The sequence below is a fragment of the Muntiacus reevesi genome, chromosome 12, assembly GCF_963930625.1.
Source record: "Muntiacus reevesi chromosome 12, mMunRee1.1, whole genome shotgun sequence".
NCBI classification, from domain to species: Eukaryota; Metazoa; Chordata; class Mammalia; order Artiodactyla; family Cervidae; genus Muntiacus; species Muntiacus reevesi.
Window position 1 is genome coordinate 76302139 of NC_089260.1, and position 25075 is coordinate 76327213.

At 41.9% G+C, this 25075-nt stretch overlaps 1 protein-coding gene and 1 pseudogene across 1 annotated transcript in view; both read left to right on the plus strand.

The window, feature by feature from the left end:
- GLI4 (GLI family zinc finger 4) overlaps nt 1-25075 on the plus strand; it is a 413072-nt gene that overhangs the window by 247069 nt on the left and 140928 nt on the right. The gene's annotated exons all lie outside the window — the stretch shown is intronic.
- On the plus strand, nt 12175-12536 carry LOC136145277 (translation machinery-associated protein 7-like; annotated as a pseudogene).

The following is a 25075-nucleotide window of genomic DNA, read 5'->3' on the forward strand; positions in this document are numbered from 1 at the left end:
ACTCAACATTCAAAAAATGAAGATCATGGCATCCAGTCCCATCACTTCATGGTAAATAGATGGGGAAACAATGGAAACAGTGAGGGACTTTATTTTTGGGGGCTCCAAAATCACTGCAGTTGGTGACTGCAGCCATGAAATTAAAGATGCTTGCTCCTTGGAAGAAAAGTTATGACCAACCTAGACAGCATATTCATATTAAAAAGCAGAGACATTACTTTGCCAACCAAGGTCCATCTTGTCAAAGTTATGGTTTTTCCAGTAGTCATGTAAGGATGTGAGAATTGGACTATAAGGAAAGCTGAGCACCAAAGAATAGATGCTTTTGATCTGTGGTGTTGAAGACTCTTGAGAGTCCCTTGGACTGCAAGGAGATCCAACCAGTCAATCCTAAAGGAAATTAGTCCTGAATATTCATTGGAAGGACTGATGCTGAAGCTAAAGCTCCAATACTTTGGCCACTTGATGCGAAGAACTGACTCACTGGAAAAGACCCTGGTGCTGGGAAAGATAGAAGGCAGGAGGAGAAGGGAGTGATACAGGATGAGATGGTTGGATGGCATCACTGACTAAATGGACATGAGTTTGAGTAAACTCTGGGAGTTGGTGATGGACAGGGAGGCCTGGTGTGCTGCAGTCCATGGGGTCACAAAGAGTCAAACACAAATGAGTGATTGAATTGAACTGATCTATCTCTTCCTGTTGGCTGTTCCTGAGTTGTATCCTTGTAATGTAACAGTAGTCTAAGTACAGAGCTTTTGGTGATTTATCTCAGTTGTTCTATGAAATCACTAATACTAAAATGGGGATGGAGGTCAGGGGATGTCCCAAATTTGTAGCCAAGTAGGACAGAGGTGCAATACTCCACTTGTAGTTATTGTCTGAAATAGGGCTGTCTTGTTGGGGACTTTCCCTTTAAGCTGTGGGACCTGTGCCAGCTCCAGACAGTTAGTTCAGGAATTGAAATGTAGGACACCGGGCTGAGTGCTGAGAACTGAGCAGAGAATGGTAGAGAACTGAGATGCAGTAATAAATAGATTGAAAGTAAATGAATGGAAAAGATATAAATGTAAACTATAAGCATAAGGAAACTGTCACTGTACTTATACTCCAAAGCAACAAGTATAACTAAAGTCAGATATTTCATAATGATAAGGTAGCAATTTATCAGTAAGACATAGCAGCCCTTAGCATGTATTTCCTGTCAACTAAAACACATATACAGCTTAAACAGCTTAAAAGCTGAGATAATGTTTTATTTATTTTACTTTCTGAGGACTTCAGAAAAGCTCAAAAGACAGCTTCACAGCTAGCTGCGAGAGACTGCTCTGAAGAGGAGCCAGGATATATAGGAGTTTTTGCAACAAAAATCAGGTAGTCAGAGTATCAAGAGATTATTGTTCATTAAGGAAGACCTGATATCTCAAGTTAATGAATTTAGCTCTTTTCTATATATCAAAAGATGCAAAATTCTGGGCTCACTGAAATCATTCCTTTGAATATGCACCTCAAATTTTAGGGCCAGTATCCTGTGCTTTCTCCTCCTGAGTCTCTTCGGGGTGCACCTTTGTGGGGAAGGAACTGCATCAGCTGAGGGCTGGGCAACTGGCAGCCCATTTGCCTCCATCCTGAGTTTCCTCGTGGCTCACCTTCCAGAATGGCTAAAGTGGTTGAGGGCTGCAATATCCTTTGTTTACTGATATGGCAGGTGGCATTTTTTATTCACAGCATCTTATAACAAAAGTTCAAAATACCAGAAACAAAAATAAATAGACATAAAGGGAGACACATACAAATACACAACACCTCTTTCTCAAAGACTGATAGAACAAGAGGATTTTTTTTTCCTTTTCGTTTTTTTTTCTTTTTCATTTTAAAAAATATTTCAGTAAGAATATAAAAGATGTGAACAATACTACTAGCCAACTTGACCTAATTGACATTTACAAGACATGATGTCAAATAACCACAAAACAAGCAATCTTTTCAGGTATGTATCACATATGTTCAAGACAGACATATCCTGGTCCATAAGAACACCAGTCAACCTCAAAAGATGAGATTCTTACAGAGTAAGATCAAAGTCAGTAACACAAAGATATTTAGAATAGAACGGTCTAATAAAAATAGAATGGAAGTTACAAATGTAGTTTTAAACTTTCTGGTAGGTGTACTAAAAGGTTGAAAGAAATTTTAAATTAACATTAGTAATAGGGACTTCCCTGGTGGTCCAGTGGCTAAGACTCTGACCAACTAATGCAGGATCCTGGGTTCAATCCCTGGTTAGGGAAATCTATCCCACATGCTGCAACTAAGACCAGTGCAGCCAAATAAATAAATAAATAATATATTTTTAAAACATATCAGTAATATAATATACTTTACTTAAGCCAGTATATCCAAAATACTATCATTTCAACATTAATGATATTTCCAAGCATGAGATATCTCATGTTTCTTTTCTTTCTTTTTTTTTTTTTTTTTTTGGTCTTAAAAAAATCTGGGGGGGGGGGGCAGTCCTAAGATGGTGGAGGAATAGGATGGGGAACCCGCTTTCTCCCCAACAAATTCATCGAAAGATCATTTGAACGCTTAGCAAATTCCACGAAACAACTTCTGAACCCTGGCAGAGGACACCAGGCACCCAGAAAGTCAGCCCATTGTCTTCAAAAGGAGGTAGGACAAAATATAAAAGATAAAAAAAGAGACAAAAGAGTTAAGGACAGAGACCCGACATGGGGTGAAAGAGGAGAAGTTTCCAAACACCAGGAAACCCTCTGACCGGCAGGTCTGTGGGAGTTTTGGAATCTCAGAGGGCAACATAACTGGGAGGAAAAATAAATAAATAAAACCCACAGATTACGTGCCTAAAGACAACTCCCAGAGAGGTAGCCCAGATGCTTGAATCCAAATCCACCGCCAACAAGTGGAGGCTGAATAGGGAGGTGAGGACTGCATTGCTTGGGGTAGTGACTGGGCCTGAATGCCCTGAGGACAATCTGGGGGAGCTAATGTGAGATGGCAACCCAGACTGTGGGATAGCCAGAGAGAGAGAAAGAAGAGAGAGAAAGAACTTGCCCGTGAAAAGCTCTAACCTAAGGCACTGCCAGGCCACTCACAGAACAAAGGACTGAGCGAATACCAGAGGAGGGCTAGCAGACTGTGGACTGGCCCATCCCCCACTGGAGGCAGGGAGGCAGGCGGGCGACAGCCAGAGCTGGAAAGGTGCAATCTCTGCCCCAGAGATGGCATCCTCTACCAAACTGCCAGCAGGCTCCCAGTTGCTAACCAAATCTTCCTGGGATCCTGGATGGTTGACATCCGTCAGGAGGGTCACGGCCAGAGATCAGCTCCCCAGAGGAGACACACGGCACACCTGAGACGGTGCTCCCGCTGCACACCCAGGAAAAGGAGGGGCTGGGACAGGGGAGGTGATAAGATGCACCGCCCACCTGGGGAGTGTGCGCTCGTCAAGCACCTTGTCGCCTGAGCTGCTCGGACCTGGGAAGGGCACAAAACGCATGCCCAACCAAGTCTGTGCCTTTGTGGAATACCCAAGAACCTGAACCTGAACGGCTTAGACCTGGGAAGTGCACGCAACCCAGGGTCCTCTTTAGACAGTTCCCCTGCAGAGCAACCTGGAGCCTGAGCAGTGTAGACCGGCAAAGCACACACGCTGTGAGCAGGGGCAAGCCCAGTGTGGCCCAGACACTGCAAGCATTCCCCACACTCACCAGTGACATTTGTCTGCAGTGTTCCCCCCTCCCCACAGCACGGCTGAACAAGTGAGCCTAAATAAGTGACCACCTTTGCCCCCTGTGTCAGAGCAGAAATTGGACAATGAAGAGACCAGCAAACATAAGAAGCCCAAAGAAACAGAGGGAACTTCTTTGGAAGTGACAGGTGCAACAGGTTGAAACCCTGTAGTTAGCGCCAACTACATTGGAAAGGGCCTATAGACCTTGAGAAGTATAAGCTGGAACAAGGGACTATCTGAAACTGAACAGACCCCACACTGCATGAAACAGCTCCACAGAAATTCCTAGATATATTTTTACTATTAACATTTTTTAATTTTTTTATTTTTTATTTTTAAGTCCCTTAGTACCCCTTTAACTTTCATTTTTATAACCTACTATTACCTTGTTTTTTAAAAAGACCCTATTTTTTAAAGCAAATTTCATATATATATATTTTTATAATTTTTATGATTTTTTTTTTTTAAATATTGTATTTTTGAGAATCTAACCTCTACTCTAGATTTTTAATCTTTGCTTTTTGGTATTTGTTATCAATTTTGTGCATTTAAGAATCCAATCTTCAGTATCCATTGTTACTTAAGAGTGTGATTACGGGCTTGATTGCCCTCTCCCCCTTTTGACTCTCCTTTTTCTCCCCTAGGTCACTTCTATCTTCTCCCTCCCCCTTCTCTTCTCTACCCAACTCTGTGAATCTCTTTGGGTGCTCCGGGCTGTGGAGAACACTTAGGTCACTGATTACTGGCTAGGATCTGTCTCTTTCTTTTTGACTCCCCTTCATCTCCTCCTGGTCACCTCTATCTCCCTCCTCTCTCTTCTCTTCTCTATGTAACTCAGCAAACCTTTCTGGGTGTCCCTCACTGTGGAGAATCTTTTCTCCATTAACCTAGATGTTTTATCATCAGTGCTGTATGGATAGAGGAGTCTCGAGACTGCTGTAAGAATAAGGCTGAAAACCAGAGGCAGGAGGCTAAAGTCCAAAACCTGAGAACACCAGAGAACTCCTGACTCCAGGTAACACTAGTCAACAAGAGCTCATTCAAAAGCCTCCATACCTACACTAAAACCAAGCTCCACCCAAGAGCCGGCAAGTTCCAGAGCAAGACATATCATACTAATTCTCCAGCAACGCAGGAACGTAGCCCTAAGCTTTAATATACAGGCTACCCAAAGTCACACCAAGCCCACAGACACCTCAAAACTCACTACTGGACACTTCATTGCACCCCAGAGAGAAGAAATCCAGCTCCACCCACCAGAACACCGACGCAAGCTTCCCTAACCAAGAAACCTTGACAAGCCACTCGTAGAACCTCACCCACAGGGAGGAATCTACACAATAAAGAGGAACAACAAACTGCCAGAATACAGAAAGGCCACCCCAAACACAGCAATCTAAACAAGATGAAAAGGCAGAGAAATATCCAGCAGGTAAAGGAACATGATAAATGCCCACCAAACCAAACAAAAGAGAAGGAGATAGGGAGTCTACCTGAAAGAGAGTTCAGAATAATGATAGTAAAAATGGTCCAAAATCTTGAAAACAAAATGGAGTTACAGAAAAATAGCCTGGAGACAAGGATTGAGAAGATGCAAGAAATGTTTAACAAGGACCTAAAAGAAATTTAAAAAGTCAATCAACAATGAATAATGCAATAACTGAGATAAAAAAACACCCTGGAGTGAATCAACAATAGAATAACTGAGGCAGAAGACAGGATAAGTGAGGTGGAAGATAGAATGGTGGAGAGAAATGAAGCAGAGAGGAAAAAAGAAAAAAGAATTAAAAGAAATGAGGACAACCTCAGAGACCTCTGGGACAATGTCAAAGGCCCCAACATTTGAATCATAGGAGTCCCAGAGAAGACAAAAAGAAAGGCCATGAGAAAATACATGAGAAAATAATAGTTGAAAAACTTCCCTAAAATGGGGAAGGAAATAGCCACCCAAATCCAAGAACCCCAGAGAGTCCCAAATAGGATATACCCAAGGCAAAACACCCCAAGACACATATTAATCAAATTAACAAAGATCAAACACAAAGAAAAAAGATTAAAAGCAGCAAGGGAAAAACAACAAATAACACACAAGGGGTTTCCCATAAGGATAACAGCTGATCTTTGGCAGGACATACTTAAAGTGATGAAAGAGAAAAACCTACAACCCAGATTACCGTATGCAGCAAGTATCTCATTCAAATATGAAGGAAAAATCAAAAGCTTTACAGACAAGCAAAAGCTGAGAGAATTCAGCACCACCAAACCAGCTCTTCAACAAATGCTAAAGGATCTTCCCTAGACAGGAAACACAAAAGGTGTATAAACTCAAACCCAAAACAACAAAGTAAATGGCAACAGGATCATACTTATCAATAATCACCTTAAATATAAATGGGTTGAATGCCCCAACCAAAAGACAAAGACTGGCTGAATGGATACAAAAACAAGACCCCTATATGCGCTGTCTACGAGAGACCCACCTCAAAACAAGGGACACATACAGACTGAAAGTGAAGGGCTGGAAAAAGATATTTCACACAAATGGAGACCAAAAGAAAGCAGGAGTAGCAATACTCATGTCAGATAAAATAGACTTTGAAATAAAGGCTGTGAAAAGAGACGAAGAAGGACACTACATAATGATCAAAGGATCAATCCAAGAAGATATAACAATTATATATGTACCAACATGTGAGCACCGCAGTATGTAAGGCAAATGCTAACAAGTATGAAAGGCGAAATTAACAGTAACACAATAATAGTGGGAGACTTTAATACCCCACTCACACCTATGGATAGATCAACTAAACAGAAAATTAACAAGGAAACACAAACTTTAAATGATACAATGGACCAGTTAGACTTAATGATATCTACAGGATATTTTACCCAAAACAATGAATTTCACCTTTCTCTCAAGTGCACACGGAACCTTCTCCAGAATAGATCACATCCTGGGCCACAAATCTAGCCTTGGTAAATTCAAAAAAATTGAAATCATTCCAAGCATCCTTTCTGATCACAAAGCAATAAGATTAGATGTCAACTACAGGAAAAAAAAAAAACATTAAAAATACCAATATGTGGAGGCTAAACAACACGCTTCTGAATAACCAAAAAAAAAATCACAGAAGAAATCAGAAAAGAAATTAAAATATGCAAAGAAATGAATGAAAATGAAAACACAACAACCCAAAACCTATGGGACTCAGTAAAAGCAGTGCTAAGGGGAAGGTTCATAGCAATACAAGCTTACCTCAAGAAACAAGAGAAAAGTCAAATAAATAACCTAACTCTACACCTAAAGCAACTAGAAAAGGAAGAAATGAAGAACCCCAGTGTTAGTAGAAGGAAAGAAATCATAAACATTAGGGCGGAAATAAATGCAAAAGAAATAAAAGAGACCGTAGCAAAAATCAACAAAACTAAAAGCTGGTTCTTTGAGAAGATAAATAAAATAGACAAACCATTAGCCAGACTCATCAAGAGACAAAGGGAGAAGAATCAAGCCAACAAAATTAGAAATGAATATGGAGAGATCACAACAGACAACACTGAAATACAAAGGATCATAAGAGGCTACTATCAGCAGCTCTATGCCAATAAAATGGACAACTTGGAAGAAATGGACAAATTCTTAGAAAAGTATAACTTTCCAAAACTGAACCAGGAAGAAATGAAAAATCTTAACAAACCCATCACATGCATGGAAATCGAAACTGTAGTCAGAAATCTTCCAGCAAACAAAAGCCCAGGACCAGATGGCTTCACAGCTGAATTCTACCAAAAAGTTAGAGAAGACCTAACACCTATTCTACTCAAACTCTTCCAGAAGATTGCAGAGGAAGGTAAACTTCCAAACTCATTCTATGAGGCCACCATCACCCTAATTCCAAAAGCAGACAAAGATGCCACAAAAAAAAAAGAAAACTCCAGGCCAATATCACTGATGAACATAGATGTAAAAATCCTTAACAAAATTCTAGCAAACAAAATTCAACAACATACTAAAAAGATCATACATCATGACCAAGTGGGCTTTATCCCAAGGATGCAAGGATTCTTTAATATCTTCAAATCAATCAATGTGATACACCACATTAACAAATTGAAAGATAAAAGCCATATGATTATCTCAATAGATGCAGAGAAAGTCTTTGACAAAATTCAATATCCATTTATGATAAAAACCTTACAAAAGGCAGGAATAGAAGCAACATACCTCAACATAATAAAAGCTATATATGACAAACTCACAGCAAACATTACCCTCAATGGTAAAAAATTGAAAGCATTTCCCCTAAAGTCAGGAACAAGACAAGGGTGCCCACTCTCACCACTACTACTCAGCATAGTTTTGGAAGTTTTGGCCACAGTAATCAGAGCAGAAAAAGAAATAAAAGGAATCCAGATTGGAAAAGAAGAAGTAAAACTCTCACTGTTTGCAGATTACATGATGCTCTACATAGAAAACCCTAAAGACTCTACCAGAAAATTACTAGAGCTAATCAATGAATATAGTGAAGCTTCAGGATAAAAATTAACACAGAGAAATCCCTTGCATTCCTATACATTGACAATGAGAAAACAGAAAGAGAAATTAATGAAACAATTCCATTCACCATTGCAACAAAAAGAATAAAATACTTAGGAATAAGTCTACCTAAAGAAACAAAAGACTTATATATAGAAAACTGTAAAATACTGATGAAAGAAGTAAAAGATGACACAAATAGATGGAGAAATATATACCATGTTCATGGATCAGAAGAATCAATATAGTGATCAATCTATAGATTCATTGCAATCCCTATCAAGCTACCAATGGTATTTTTCAGGGAATTAGAACAAATAATTTCACTATTTGTATGGAAATACAAAAAGCCTCGAATAGCTAAAGCAATCTTGAGAAAGAAGAATGAAACTGGAGGAATCAACCTGCCTGACTTCAGACTCTACTACAAAGCCACAGTCATCAAGAGAGTATGGTACTGGCACAAAGAGAGAAATATAGATCAATGGAACAAAATAGAAAATCAGAGATAAATCCACGCACCTATGGACACCTTATCTTTGACAAAGGAGGCAAGAATATACAATGGAGACAAGACAATCTCTTTAACAAGTGGTGCTGGGAAAACTGGTCAACCACTTGTAAAAGAATGAAACTAGAATATTTTCTAACACCATACACAAAAATAAACTCAAAATGGATTAAAAATCTAAACATAAGATCAGAAACCATAAAACTACTAGAGGAAAACATAGGCAAAACACTCTGACATAAATCACAGCAAGGTTCTCTATGACCCACCTCCCAGAGTAATGAAAATAAAAGCAAAAATAAACAAATGGGACCTAATTAAACTTAAAAGCTTTTGCACAACAAAGGAAACTATAAGCAAGGTGAAAAGACAGCCTTCAGAATGGGAGAAAATAATAGCAAATGAAGCAACTGACAAAGAATTAATCGCAAAAATATACAAGCAGCTCATACAGCTCAATTCCAGAAAAATAAACGACCCAATCAAAAAATGGGCCAAAGAACTAAACAGACATTTCTCCAAAGAAGACATGCAGATGGCTAACAAACACATGAAAAGATGCTCAACATCACTCATTATCAGAGAAATGCAAGTCAAAACCACAATGAGGTACCATCTCACACCAGTCAGAATGGCTGCTTTCAAAAAAATCTACAAACAATAAATGCTGGAGAGGGTGTGGAGAAAAGGGAACCTTCTTACACTGTTGGTGGGAATGCAAACTAGTACAGCCACTATGGAGAACGGTGTGGAGATTTCTTTAAAAACTGGAAATAGAACTGCCATATGACCCAGCAAACCCACTTCTGGGCATACACACTGAGGCAACCAGATCTGAAAGAGACACATGCACCCCAATGTTCATCGCAGCACTGTTTATAATAGCCAGGACATGGAAGCAACCTAGATGCTCATCAGCAGACGAATGGATAAGGAAGCTGTGGTATATATATACCATGGAATATTACTCAGCCATTAAAAAGAATTCACTTGAATCAGTTCTAATGAGATGGATGAAACTGGAGCCCATTATACAGAGTGAAGTAAGCCAGAAAGATAAAGACCAATACAGTATACTAACACATATACATGGAATTTAGAAAGATGGTAACGATAACCCTATATGCAAAACAGAAAAAGAGACACAGATGTACAGAACAGACTTTTGGACTCTGTGGGAGAAGCCGGGGGTGGGATGTTTCGAGAGAACAGCATCGAAACAGATATATTATTTGGGTGAAACAGATTACCAGCCCAGGTTGGATGTATGAGACAAGTGCTCGGGCCTGGTGCACTGGGAAGACCCAGAGGGATCGGGTAGAGAGGTAAGTGGGAGGGGAGATCGGGATGGGGAACACATGTAAATCCATGGCTGATTCATGTCAATGTATGACAAAAACCACTACAATATTGTAAAGTAATTAGCCTCCAACTAATAAAAATAAATGGAAAAAAAAAAGAAAAACACCAATACAGTATATTAATGCATATATATGGAGTTTAGAAAATGGTAATGATGACCCTATATGCAAGACAGCAAAAGAGACGCAGATGTGTAGAACAGTTTTTTGGACTCTGGGAGAAGGCAAGGGTGGGATGATCTGAGAGAATAGCATTGAAACATGTATATTATTATATGTGAAACAGATTGCCAGCACAGGTTCGATGCATGAGACAGGGTGTTCAGGGCTGGTGCACTGGGATGACCCTGAGGGATGGGATAGGGAAGGAGGTGGGAGGGGAGTTCAGGATGGGAACACATGTACACCCATGGCTGATTCTTGTCAATGTATGGCAAAAATCACTACAATATTGTAATTAGCCTCCAATTAAAATAATTACTTTTTAAAAAAAAATCCAGCAGGTGTTTTACACTTAAAAAGCACCTGAATTTCCACTAGATACATGTTGTGTGCTCAGTAGCAACAAATGGCTAGAGGCTCCCATTTTAGACATTTCAGATCTGGTAAATCCCCAAGTATTTTTAAATTAAATATCACACTCCTAAAATTACAATGGTTCAAAAATAGACAAGGAGAAGTAGAAAATATTTTAATCTGAGTGGTAATGAAATCACAACGTATCAAAATGTATGGGAAGTATCAAAAGCAGGCCTTAGAGGGAAATAAACAGTTTCAATTCAGTTCAGTCGCTCAGTCCTGTCCAACTCTTTGCAACCCCATGGACTGCAGCACGCCAGGCCTCTCTGTCTATACCAACTCCTGGAGTTTACTCAAACTCACGTCCGTTGAGGCGGTGATGCCATCCAACCATCTCATCCTCTGTCGTCCCCCTTTCCTCCCATCTTCAATATTTCCCAGCATCAGGGTCTTTTCAAATGAGTCAGTTCTTCACATCAGGTGGCCAAAGTATTGGAGTTTCAGCTTCAGCATCAGTCCATCCAGTGAATATTCAGGACTGATTTCCTTTAGGATGGACTGGTTGGCTCTCCTTGCTGTCCAAGAGACTTTCAAGAGCCTTATCCAACACCACAGTTCAAAAGCATCAATTCTTGTGCACTCAGCTTTCTTTATACTCCAGCTGTCACATCTATACATGACTACTGGAAAAGCCATAGCCTTGACTAGACGGACCTTTGTTGGCAAAGTAATGTCTCTGCTTTTTAATATGCTGTCTAGGTTGATCATAGCTTTCCTTCCAAGGAACAAGCATCTTTAATTTCATGGTTGCAGTCACCATTCACAGTGATTTTGGGGCCCAAAAAAATAAAGTCAGTCACCGTTTCCACTGTTTCCCCATCTATTTGCCATGAAGTGATGGGACCAGATGCCATGATCTTAGTTTTCTGAATGTTAAGCTTTAAGCCAACTTTTTCACTCTCCTGTTTCACTTTCATCAAGAGGCTTTTTAGTTCTTCTTCACTTTCTGCCATAAGGGTGGTGTCATTTGCATATCTGAGGTTATTGATATTTCTCCCAGCAATCTTGATTCCAGCTTGTGCTTCATCTAGCCCAGCATTTCTCATGATGTACTCTGCTGCTGCTGCTAAGTTGCTTCAGTCGTATCCGACTCTGTGCGACCCCATGTACAGTGCCCCACCAGACTCCTCTGTCCCTGGGATTCTCCAGGCAAGAATACAGGAGTGGGTTGCCATTTCCTTCTCTGGATGTACTCTGCATATAAGTTAAATAAGCAGGGTGACAATATACAGCCTTGACATACTCCTTTTCCTATTTGGAACCAGTCTGTTGTTCCATGTCCAGTTCTAACTGTTGCTTCCTGACCTGCATACATTAAATACATAGTTTAAATACCTAAATTAGAAAATAAGAAAGAAAACCAGGGGTATAAGTTTCCTCCTGATGGGCTCCGCTTCCGGTGGCAGGGTCTGGGGAAGGGGCGGCAGGCGCCATGTCGGGCCGCGAAGGTGGCAAGAAGAAGCCCCTGAAGCAGCCAAGAAGCAAGCCAAGGAGATGGACGAGGAAGATAAGGCATTCAAGCAGAAGCAGAAGGAGGAGCAGAAGAAACTTGAGGAGCTAAAAGCAAAGGCCGTGGGGAAAGGCCCCCTGGCCACTGGTGGAATTAAGAAATCTAGCAAAAAGTAAGCTGTTCCCTTGCACCTGAGGCAGTGATGACCCTTAGTTCCATTCCTGTTTAAACACCTGAATTCCCTGCCATGATATCTGTTGCCGCCTATAGCTAGAATGATGTGTTGTCTTGGAACCTATTGTACATTTAAGAATAAACTTTTGTAAAAAAAAAAAAAAAAAAAAGTTTCCTCCTGATGGAGCTAAAAAAGTGAGTGAAATTAAACATGAAATAGTAGGAGAGAGAAAATCATAAGAAGCACAAAACAATGAAATAAAAATGAGCAAATAATAAAGTGAATAGTGCCAAAAATGTACTCCTTGAAGACTGATAAAACTGATATCTTTTAATCCTAGAAAGACTAACCAATAAAAAAAAAAGACAGAAAACACAGTTTTGCAATATTACAGATGAAAGAGGAGGACTTCTCTGGTGGTTCAGTGGTTAAAAACCCATCTGCCAATGCAGGAGACATGTGCTAGGTCTGGGAGGATTTCACTTGCTTCAAGGCAACTAAGCCTGTGTGCCACAAATACTTAAGCCTGTAGAGTCTGTGAGTCACAACTACTGAAGCCTACATGCCTTAGCGCCTGTGCTCTGCAACAAGAGTTTCCTGCAATAAGAGGTCTGCACACTGCAACTAGAGAGTAGCCCCCGCTCACTACCAGTGAGACCACCCCCACAAGTGTCTGATCCATCTGCCCCTCCATCAGTGGGCCATCCCATGAGCAAAAATGGAGCAAAGGACAGTCACCACTTTCTCTGGTTTAGCACCTTTCTGATTAAAGATGTCAATGTTACTGTCACATTTGGCCTGTTGTTTAAGTCACCTGCTCCAAATTAGAACATCTCAGGTGTCTCTTCAGCTGAGCTGAGCGCCTGACAGTTTTAAACAGCTTGATGTCATGATTTCAACAACTTGAATGGAATGAATATTTTAAAAAACACAATTTATGAAAACAGAAAGAAAATCTGAATAGCTATCTTAAAGAAAAATAAAAATGGCTGTCAAAGAAAACATCAGGCTCAGATAACTTTATTGATGGGTTTTATCATGTTTCATGAAGAAATTATACCAATTTTAAGCAAGATTTTCATGAAGTAAAAGAGAAGAGCTTTATCTGCTTTTAAAGCCTGATAAAAGCTTTAAAAATACAGGATTTTATCTGGTGCTCTGTGACAACCTAGAGGGGTAGAATGCAGTGAGATGTGGGAGGGAGGTTCAGGAGGGAGGGGACATATGTAAACCTATGACTGATTCATGTTGATGTGTGGCGGAAATCAACATAATGGTTGTTTAGTAGATAAGTCGTGTCTGACTCTTGCGATCCCATGGACTGTAGCCTGCCAGGCTCCTCTGTCCATGGAATTCTTCAGGCAAGAATACTGGAGTGGGTTGCCATTTCCTTCTCCAGGGGCTCTTCCTGACTCAGAAATGGAACTTATTCTCTGACATTGCAAGCAGATTCTTTACCAACTGAGCTACAAGGGAAGCCCAATCAAGACAATATGGTAAAGTAATTATTCTCCTATTAAAAATTATGAAAAATACAGGATTTGAACAATGTTAATCAACCCTGAATATTCATTGGAAGGACTGATGTTGAAGTTGAAGCTCCAATACTTTGGCCACCAGATGCAAAGACCTGACTCATTGAAAAAGACCCTAATGCTGGGAAAGATGAAGGCAGGAGAAGAGGACAACAGAGGGTGAGATGGTTGGATGGCATCACCGACCCAATGGACATGAGTTTGAGTAAACTCCAGGACATGGTGAAGGACAGGGAAGCCAGGCGTGCTTCATTCCATGGGGTCACAAACAGTCGGACACAACTGAGCAGCTGAGCAACAACAACAATCAGGTCACTGGGATCTAACAGATGTAGAAAATTTGCTTAAGCCAACAATAACAAAGATATATTCTTCTCAAGAGGACGTGAGTATCCTATATAGGATAAACTATATGTGAGGTTACAAAACAAGTCTCCACAAATATTAAAAGGTTGAAATCATACAAAATATCTTTTTGATCACAATGGAATGAAACTAGAAAACATAAGTAGAGGGAAAGCTGGAGAATCTACAAATATGTGGCAATTAAACAATCCACTGTTAGATAAACAATGGGTCAAAGAAGAAATCACGAGGGAAATTTGAAAATACATTGAGAAAAGGACCCCAAATTAACAAAACAATTTTGAAAAAGAAAAACAAAGTTGGAGGTCTCACACTTCCTCTCTGCAAAGCTTATTACAAAGATATAGAAATCAAACCAATATGGCACTAGCATAAAGACAGAATATAGACCAAAGGAGTAAAGTGGAGAGTCAAAAAAATAAACCCTTGCATAAGCAGTCAAATGTTTTTAAACAAAGATGCCAAGATCATTCAATGGAGAAAAGTGGAGAAAAGTTGTATTGGGTAAACTGGGTATCCACATACGATGTAACGAAGCTGGACTCTTGCTTTACACCATAAACAAAAAATAACTCAATATGGATCACAGACCTAAAACTAAAACTCTTAGAAAATATAGGGGAACCACTTAATAACGCTGCATTTGGCAATGATTTCTTGGCTGACACCAAAATCAAAAGCAACAAAAGTAAAAATAGATAAGTTGGACTACATCAAAGTTTTAAAACTTTTATACAGGAAAGGACACAATGAGCATAGTGAAAGGCAGCTTATGGAACAGAGAAGATGTTTGCAAGTCATATATCTGATAAGGTGCTAAAATCCAGAATACATTAGAAAACACTCTTGCAGTTAAAAGTCAGCGTCAGCATCATCAAAGGACTTGCACAACCGTTCTTCAAAGGAGAAATGCAAATGACCAAAAGCACTTGAAAAGATGCTCAACATCAATAATCGTTGATGAAATGCAAATAAAACCCCAGTGAGATGTCACTTTGCATTGATTAGGATGACTGCTATCTAAAATAATACTAGAATTAATAAAAATGTGGAGAAATTAGAACTATTATGCCCTGCTTGTGAGAATGTAAACTGAGTCAACTGCTATGAAAAACACAATGGTGGTTTCACAAAAAAGTAAACATAGAATTACCATATGATCCAGCAATTCCACTTTTAGGTATCAGAGCCCAAAGAGACACAGGTTCTCAAACAGACATTTGTAGATGTTCATAATAATATTATTCATAGTAACTAAAATATGGAAACACCTCAAATGTCTGTTGACTTTTTGACAGGGATTGCATTGAGTCTGTAGACTGCTTTGGGTAGTATAATGATGTCATAACAATACTGTCTCCCAGTCCATGAATAAATAAAACACAATGTGGTCCATCTATTCACAAAATGTTATTCAACCTTAAAAAGGAATAAAATGCTGACACATGATACAACGCAGATAAATCTTGATCTTGAAGACATGTTAATGGAAATAAACCATCACAAAAGGACAGATGTTGTATGGTTCTATATATGATATCCCTAGAGTAGTTAAATTCAGAAACAGAAAATAGAATGATGGTTTCCAGAGGTTGAGGGGAGAGGATAGGGAGTTAGCATTTAGTGGATGTAGAGTTTCAGTTTGGGAAGCTGAAAAGATTCTGGAGATGGATCCTGGTCATGGTTGCACAATAATATATATACACTTAATTCTACAGAACTGTATACTTAAAATGGTTAAAATAGCAAATTTTATATAATGTACATTTTATCACAATAAAGATTTATGAAACATACATATAAATCCATTCCAAAGTTTCTGGTTCAACACTGGGTTACATGGGGTACAATATGCCAAGTTTGTGGGACTGAGGGAAAAAACTTCAGAACACTATACTATCAGTCTTGATCTGCAGTGTGGCTCAAAACTGTTGTAGGTACCTGTCATGATGCACAGAAACCAGTGTTTAGCTTGTTTGGCCTCAGCTTTGGCTCCAGGCTGGCCTTGGTCATGGTTTCAACCTTGACTGTTATTTGTTGGTGTTGGCCTTCATTTGTGGCATAGCCATAAATGTACTTGTCTTTGGGTTTCACTTGTTGTTATTGTTAAGTTGCTCAGTTGTGCCTGACACTTTTGTGACCCCACAGACTGGAGCCCTCCAGGCTCCTCTGTCCATGGGATTTCTGAGGCAAGAATGATAGAATGGGTTGTCATTTCCTTCTCCAGGGAATTTTCCCAACCCAGTGATCAAGCCCAAGTCTCCTGCATTGGCAGGAAGGTTCTTTACCACTAAGCTACCAGGGAAGTTGAGTTTCACTTGACTCTCCATCTTCTTGGCACTCAGACTACTTTTTACTCCAGTATAGGTTACTGATGGCCTTGGACTCTATCCTTCCCTTGGCCTTAGAGAAGAGGGAGACGGAGAGAGAGAGAAAGAGGGAATATGGGAAAGACGAAAGGAAGAAGAAAGAGTCAGAGAGAGAGAAAGAGCAATGTGTTAAAAAAAAAAAAAATCCTCTATTTTGCTAAAGAAACCAATCCAAGTAGAAGATAACATAACTGTAAGTACATATGTACCCAATATAGAAGCACCTAAATATATAAAGCAAACATTAACAGACATAAAAGGAAAAACTGACATTAACACAACAAGAGTAAGGGACTTTAACACCCCACTTACATCAATGAACTGATGATCCAGACAGAAAATGGATAAGGAAATATTAGCCTTAAATGGCACATTATATCATAAGTATTTAATAGCTATATAGAGACCATTTCATCCAAAAACAGTAGAATACATACTCTAATCAAGCACACATGGGGCATCCTCCCGGGTAGATCACAGGCTGAGCCACAGTCCAAGCACTAATAAATTCAAGAAGACTGAAGTCGTAGCAAGCATCGTTTCCAATCATAATGCTGTGAGACTAAAAACCAACTACCGAAGAAGAAGAAGAACACACACACAAAAATAAAAACATGTAGATGCTAAACAATATACTATAAAAACAACCAACGGGTCACTGAAGAAATCAAAAGGAAATCAAAAATACCTGGAGATGAAAGAAAACAAAACCACAATAATCCAAAATCTATGGAATGCAGCAAAAGCAGTTATAAAATGTTATAAAACATTTATACCATACAAACCTACCTTAGAATATAAGAAAAATCTAATATAAACAACCTAAAAAAAGAGAAAAAGAAAAAGCAAAACCAGACTTAGTAGACATTAAGAAATCCTAAAGAACAGAGCAGAAATAAATGAAACAGAGACTAAAACAATAGAAAAACTCAGTGAAACTAGAGCTAGCTCTTTGAAGGTTAAAAAAAGAGATAAATCTTTAGGTAAACTCACTAAGAAAAAAAGAGAGAGGGCCCAAATCAATACAATCAGAAGTGAAAAGGAAGTTACAACTGACACCACAGAAATACAAAGAGGAAAAAAAAGAGATACAAAGAGATTATAAATAAGAGATTACTATGAACAAGTATAAATCAATAAAATGGATAATCTAGAAGAAATGGACGCATTGCTAGAGTGTACAATTCCCCAAGACTGAGTCAGAAAGAAATAGAAAACATAAACAGACCAATTACCAGTAATGAAATTGAATCAGTAATTTTAAAATTCCCAACAAACAAAAGTCCCAAGACTAGGTGGCTTCACATGTGACTTCTACCAAACATTTAAGGAAGAGTTAACATCTATCCTCAAACTATTCCCAAACATTGCAGAGGAAAGAACACTTCTGAACTCATTCTACAAGGTTAGCATGACCCTTATACCAAACCAGATGAAGATATCACACAAAAAAAGAAACTTATAGGTCAATATCGCTGATGAACATAGGTGAAAAATCCTCAAGAAAATATTAGCAAACTGAATACAACAATACATTAAAAAGATCATACACCATAATCAAGGGAGATTTTTCCCAGTGATTCAAGGATGGTTCAATATCCACAAATCAATCAATGCAGTACACCACATTAGTGACTTGAAAAATAAAAAACATACAATCTCTCAATAGATGCAGAAACAATGTTGACAAAAGTCAACAACTTTTTATGATAAAAATAAACTCTCAACAATGTGGGTATACCTCAGCATAATAAAAGTCATTTATGACAAGCTCAACTGGCTTCCCAGGTGTCTCAGGGGTAAAGAATTTGCTTGCCAATGCAGGAGACATGGGTTTGATCCCTGAATCAGGAAGATTGCTTAGAGGAGGAAATGGAAACCCACTCCAGTATTCTAGCCTGGGAAATTCCATAAGCAGAGGGGCCTGGTGGGCCACAGTCCATGGGGTCGCATAGAGTCAGACACAACTGACTGACTGAGTATGCACCTATGACAAGCTCACAGTTAATGTCAGACTTAGTAGTGAAAAGCTGACAGCATTTCCTCTAAGATCAGGAATAAGACAAGGATGCCCACATTCAACACTTCTATTCAACAGAGCATTGGAAGTCCTAGCCCCAACAATTAGACAAGAAAAAAATTTTTAAGGAATCCAAATTGGAAAGGAAGAAGCAAAACTGTCACTATTTTCAGATGGCATGATACTACATACAGAAATTCCCAAAGACACTGTCAAAAACTACTAAAGCTCATAAATGGATTTCATAAAGTTGCAGGATACAAAAATAGTATGCATAAATCTGTTCTATTTCAATGCATTAAAAATAAACAATCCAGAGAGAAATTAAGACTACATTTACACTCACATCAAAAAGAATAGAATACCTGGGAATAAATCTAACAGGAGGTAAAAGACCTATACTTGGAAAACTAGAAGATACTGATGAAAGAAATTGAAGAAGACACAAACAGATGGAAAGATACTGTACTTATGGATTGAAGAATTAATATTGCTAAAATAATCATACTCCCCAAGGCTATCTACTGATTCAGTGCAACCCCTATCAAAACACCAATGACATTTTTTACAGAATTAGAATAAATAATTATAAAATCATTATGAAAACACGGAAGACCTTGAATAGTCAAAACAATCTTGAGAGAGGAAAAAAAATAGCATTTCCTGATTTCAACCTATAGTACAAAGCTGCAGCAATCAAGACAGTATAGTACTGTCACAAAAAGAGACAAATAGATCAATGTAGCAGAATAGAAAGTGTAGAAATGAACCCACACTTCCATGGGTCAAAATCTACAATAAAGAAGGCAAAAATATTCAATGAGGGAAAGACAGTTTCTTCTATAAATGGTGTTGGAAAACTGGAGAGCTACAGAGAATTATTCGTAGTAATATCAACTTTCTCAATATCAATTATCAAAATAATCAAGATGGACTATTTCTCATACCATATACAAAGATTCTTGAGAGTCCCTTGGACTACAAGGAGATCCAACTGGTCAATCCTCAAGGAAATCAGCCCTGAATATTCATTGGAAGGACTGATGCTGAAGCTGAAACTCCAATACTTTGGCCACTTTATGCGAAGAACTTACTCACTGGAAAACACCCTGATGCTGGGAAAGATTGAAGGCAGGAGGAGAAGGTGATGACAGTGGATGAGATGGTTGGATGGCATCACTGACTCGATGGACATGAATCTGAGTAAGCTCCAGGAGTTGATAATGGACAGGAAGCCTGGCATGCTGCAGTCCATGGGGTCACAAAGAGTTGAACAGGACTGAGCAACTGAACTAATACAAAAATAAGCTCAAAATGGATTAAATACTTAAATATAAGACTTGCAACCATAAAACTCCTAGAAGAAAACATAGATCACTCTTTGATTTTGGTCTTAGCAATATTATTTTGGATCTGTCTCCTCAAACAAGGGAAACAGAAGCAAAAATAAAGGGGACCAAATCAAACTTAAAGGCTTTCACATGGCAGAGGAAACCAACAAAATGAAAAGGCCACTTACTGAATAATAGAAGGTATTTGCAAAGATATATCTAACAAGGGGTTAATATCCAAAATATGCAAAGAACTCATACAAATAAATATCAAAAAATAAACAACAAGATTAAAAATGGACAGAGGGCCTTAATAGACATTTTTTCAAAGGATACATACAGATGGCCAAAAGACACATGAAAAGATGCTCATCACCATTCATCAGGGAAATGCAAATCAAAACCACAATGAGATAACACCTCACACCTGTCACAAAGGCTATCATCAAAAAGACAACAAATAACAAGTGTTGGTGAGGGTGTGGAGAAAGGGGAATCCTTATGCATTATTCATGAGAATGTTAATTGGTGTAACCAGTACGGAAAACAGTATGAAGATTCATCAAAATACTAAAAATAGAACTGCCATATGATCCAGAAATTACACTCCTGGATATCTATCCAAAGAAAAGGTAAACACTGATTAGAAATGGTAACATGTACCTCCAGTGTTCGTTGCAGCATTAATCACAATAGTCAAGTTATAGAAGCAACCTTAATCACTCATCAATAGATGAATGAATAAGAAAGATGTGGTATAAACACAATGGAGTGTTAGTCATAAAAAAGAATGAAATCTTGCCATTTGTAGCAATATGAATGGACATAGAAGGTATTCTGTTAATTGAAATGTCTCTCAAAGACAAATACTGTATGATTTACTTATATGTGGAATCTAAAAAACAAAACAAATGAACAAATGTACACAGGTGATTGTCAGGTAGTAGGAGGAAAGGACTGGGGGAGGGAAGAAACAGACGAGGGAGATTAAGATGGACAAACTGCCAGTCACTAAATAAGTCACGAGGATGGACTGTACACTGTGGGAAATAGAATCAGTAATTATGTAGCTTCTTTGTATGGTGACAGATGGTAACTGGAGGTACTATGCTGATCATTTTGCAACGTATGGCAATGTCAAATCACTATGTCACATAATGGGAACTGACCTAGTATTGTAGGTAAATTACACTTCACAGACAAACAAACTCATGGAAAAAGAGAACAGGTTTGTGGCTACTAGAGACATGTGGGGAGGGGAGACTGGATGAAAGTTATCAAATGGTACAAACTTCCAGCTGAAAGATAAAGAAGTACTAGGAGTGTAATGTACAACACGATTAACATAAGTACCACCACTGCATGTTATCTATGAAAGTTAAGAGAGCAAAGTCTTTCTCATCACAAGAAAACAAATTTCTCTATCTTAATTTGTTACCTGTGTGACTGAATGTCACTAAATGTCTTGTGCATCATTGCACGATGCGTGTAAGTTAAATCATACTACACACCTCAAACTTATCCAGTGCGTCCAGTATTGTCACGACAGAGCTGAAAGGGAAAGCATCCACCCTTTTGAGTTCCTGCTCCAGCACTCAACTAGCATCTTCCTGTCCTAATCTGAACTCACACTCAAAAGCAGCTGAAACTGGATGACCAGGTCAGCCCCTGCACTTGGAACAGTGTAACCCCTGAGACCTGGAAAGGTTCTGCTCTCAGGTCCTGTCTCTCTCTACCTGTATGGGGGGGCCTTTCTGGTGGCACCCCTCTGTGGTCCACACACACACCCCCTCTCTGAGGCGGCAGTATGAAATACTTCTTCCTCCCAAGTCTTTCTTTGCCCAGCCAACATCTCTCTTAGACAGCACCAGGACGGACGGGCAGGCTCGGCCCCACAGAGATCTCTGGAAGTGGAGTCTGAGGGGGCACAGCTAACTCAGCTAACTTAGGCAGGACACACTGCCTCCCACGTGTGCCTGGAGCAGCCCTCGACAGCATCCTCTTTACCCCACAGAAGGGCAGGATCCCCCTGGTCCATGTCCCTCATCAGGTGAGCACAACAGTGAGCTTTCTGACGGCAGAGCTGCCATGAAGGGGCTCGCTGGGAAGACAGCAAGTACCCAGGGAACCTGAGGACATGGGTACCCAGGAGAGGGCTCCCCACAGCCATGTGGGGAATGCACAGAAGACCGCAGGCAGCCTGGGGGCCGGGGGCTCGGGCCCCAGAGGAGGAAGGGGCCGGGAGATGGACGGTTCTGAGAGGTCTCAGTTTTACAGCTCTGAGGAGTGGGGAGCTGCCCGGGTTCCCTCCTCCTAGGATCTCCCCAAAGCAAGCGCTGGTAAGGAGGAGAGAGGCTGGATGTCTACCCACAGGACACCCCTCCTGCTGGCCTGGGCCTCGGTGCCGTCTGACAGGTGAGCCCCGCCCCGCATTCCTGTGGGTGCGGCTCGCGGGTTCTGGGGGATATAACAGTAGGCTGCCAGGGAAGGGGCACCAGACGCCGGCTCACCAGAAGGAGTGTGAAGCCACTGGTGAGTACACGCGGGAGCCGCTATTGGCTGGGGGGCCAATCAGGGAGGGCTAGTCTTGGGGAGGGGAGGCAGGAGCCTGAAACGGAGGTGCCCCGGTGGACCCACGGGCCTGTGTCGTCTCCTTCTCATCCTCTGGTCCTCGCACTGTGCGCAGAGCTCGGTGAGTGCCAGGGCAGTGAGGGACCTGGCCCACAGGGCATGGGTGGCAATGCCCTGTGAGAGGCTGTGGTTGTGAGCATGGGAGGGGTCTGCCCTCTGGGAGCCGAGAGGGTGGGAAGGGGCCACAGTTCCTACAGAGGGCGCGGAGGCAGTCGCCCAGAGGGATGCTCCCACACAACTCTGTCCTGTTGTGTGGGAGTCTGCGGCCGGCCTTGTGCCCTCTGAGCTTGGGCCCGTGTCCCTGCCTGACCCCAGCTCAGAGCCTGCGCTGCTACTCCTGTGGGACCCTCAGCAAGTTCCCCAGTTTCATGCGGTGCCCAACGAGTGAATGCAACTCGGACTCCACTGTCTGCTACACGGGCAACCTGACCTTGCCCGTGGGAAGAGGTGAGTCCCCAGCATCCAGAGTGGGAGGTTGATGGAGGGGGTTTCTCAGAGAAACAAGGGGCCAATGGCAGTGTCGCCTTGGGCAGAGCCCTGCCCCACAACGGCCTTCCTCTGTGTCCCCATCAGTACAGAGACGGGCTAGCTCCCAGCGGCCACCTGGGTCGGGGGGCAGCGGTGCTTGGTGGGACAGGATGGGAATTTCACCAGTGAAACAGGGGGCCCAGTGCATCAGGGGAGAGAGTTAGGACAGTCAACCCCAGGAGGGTCAGAGGGGACGCCACCGCAGACGCCTCATTTTATGCCCACAGACACGATTGAATTAGATATCAGGGACTGTGTCTCTTCCTGCCAGACACCTACGGAGCTCATTAAGAGATTGCTAGACGCATCTAACACTAAACTGAAGTGTGGAACGTGACCTGCTGTGTAAAGGATCTGTGTAACGGGTGATCCAAGTGAGGACCAGCCCCTGTGCCTTGACTGGAGGGCTCCTTCTCAGTCTGGGCACCACCCTCCTCTGGCCCTGTGAGGAGCCCCGGAGCTCAGACTCAGAAGGGAAGGGGCACCATTCACCAGCACGGTGCCAACCCAGCACACCCTCGCCCACCCACACACACACATGCACTCAAAGCCTGTCCTGGGACGTGTTCCCACCACAGGGCCCAGTCCTGGGGCCGCCTGTTGCCCTCTCAACTGGCCAGCCCAGCCCCAGGAGGCCCGTGGTCCACCTCAGCAAAAATAAACACCTTCCACATCATCCTGTCCTTCGCACCTGTTCAATCCAGTCCAGAAGTTGTGGGGGTCCCTGTTACCCGCTTGAAGGGAGGATCTGTTTCAGTCCCAGGCAGGTTGGGCTCCCAGGGCTGTGGGTGTACCAGGGGTGCCGGTCCTACAGGGCTCAGCTCTCACAGCAGTCGGGGGTACCCACTCTCCCACCTGAAGCATTTCCTCTTCCGCAGCAGAGTGGGAGCGGACCAAATGTCTCTGCGTTCTTCACTCCCTCAGCTGAGAAGAAGGTCGACTCAACCAAAACCCGTGAACACAAGCAGCCCTCGCGGACCTGTGGGGCAGAGGAGGGAGCTTCCCACACTGGGAGGGGCCAGGGGGCGGGGAAGGGCAGGGTCCAGAAGCTTCTCCCTCAGCACCCGGCCTTCCAGTGTCTCCCCAGCCCCAACCGGACCCCAAGCCTGAGGGGCTGGGACACCACACAGGGCGGCAGGTTGGGGAGGCCCGGGGGTGGGATGGAGGAGCAGGAGCTGCTTCTCTCGATGTGGGGTCCCCGTACGTGCTGGCCTCTGCAAGCCTGCCCCAGCGCCCAGCCTGGCGGGCCAGACTCCGGCCCCTCTGGGCTCCCCAGACGCCCCAGCGCTGGGGTTCCCAGGGCCCTCCAGTGTAAGGGTGTTGGAGGAGGGGCTTCAGAGAGAGGTGTGACAACGTGGACAGTCCCACCTGGGGAGGAAGTGCCTGGGCTGTGGAGATCTTGCTGGGCCCCTGCGAGCCCTGAGCAGAGGCAGCCGAAACTGGAGGACGTCCCAGGTGGGAAACGCCTTCTCCACAGGGAGCTTCCACTCAGTCCCTGACACTTTTAAGAAAGATGTTTCCAAAAATCTCCCACGGGCCAAGTAGTGAGTCCCCAGAACCCCAGCAGCGGCCCTTGCTGAGAGGCACACCTGTGAGACAGCTGGGCCTCAGAGGGTGCCGCCCCATCCCCCTCCATAGCCACACCTCACGAGGATGCGGGGCCGCCGAGAACACCAGCCCCCAGGTCAGTCACATCTAAGGCATCAGAAATGTCTGCAGACACTCAGGGTTAGGCCCAGGGTCCTTCCGGCCACAGGCACCCTGTTGGCCGGGCACTTGGCTTTATGGGAATACAGTGCCCCGTATTTGTGATTCTTCGAAAATTGATGCTGCAGAGGAAATCTTGGTCAGCATTTTCACCATACTTAACAAAAACATAGGTAAACAGCTTTGATACCATTTGTGGGAATTAAAGCCTGAATTGGCCA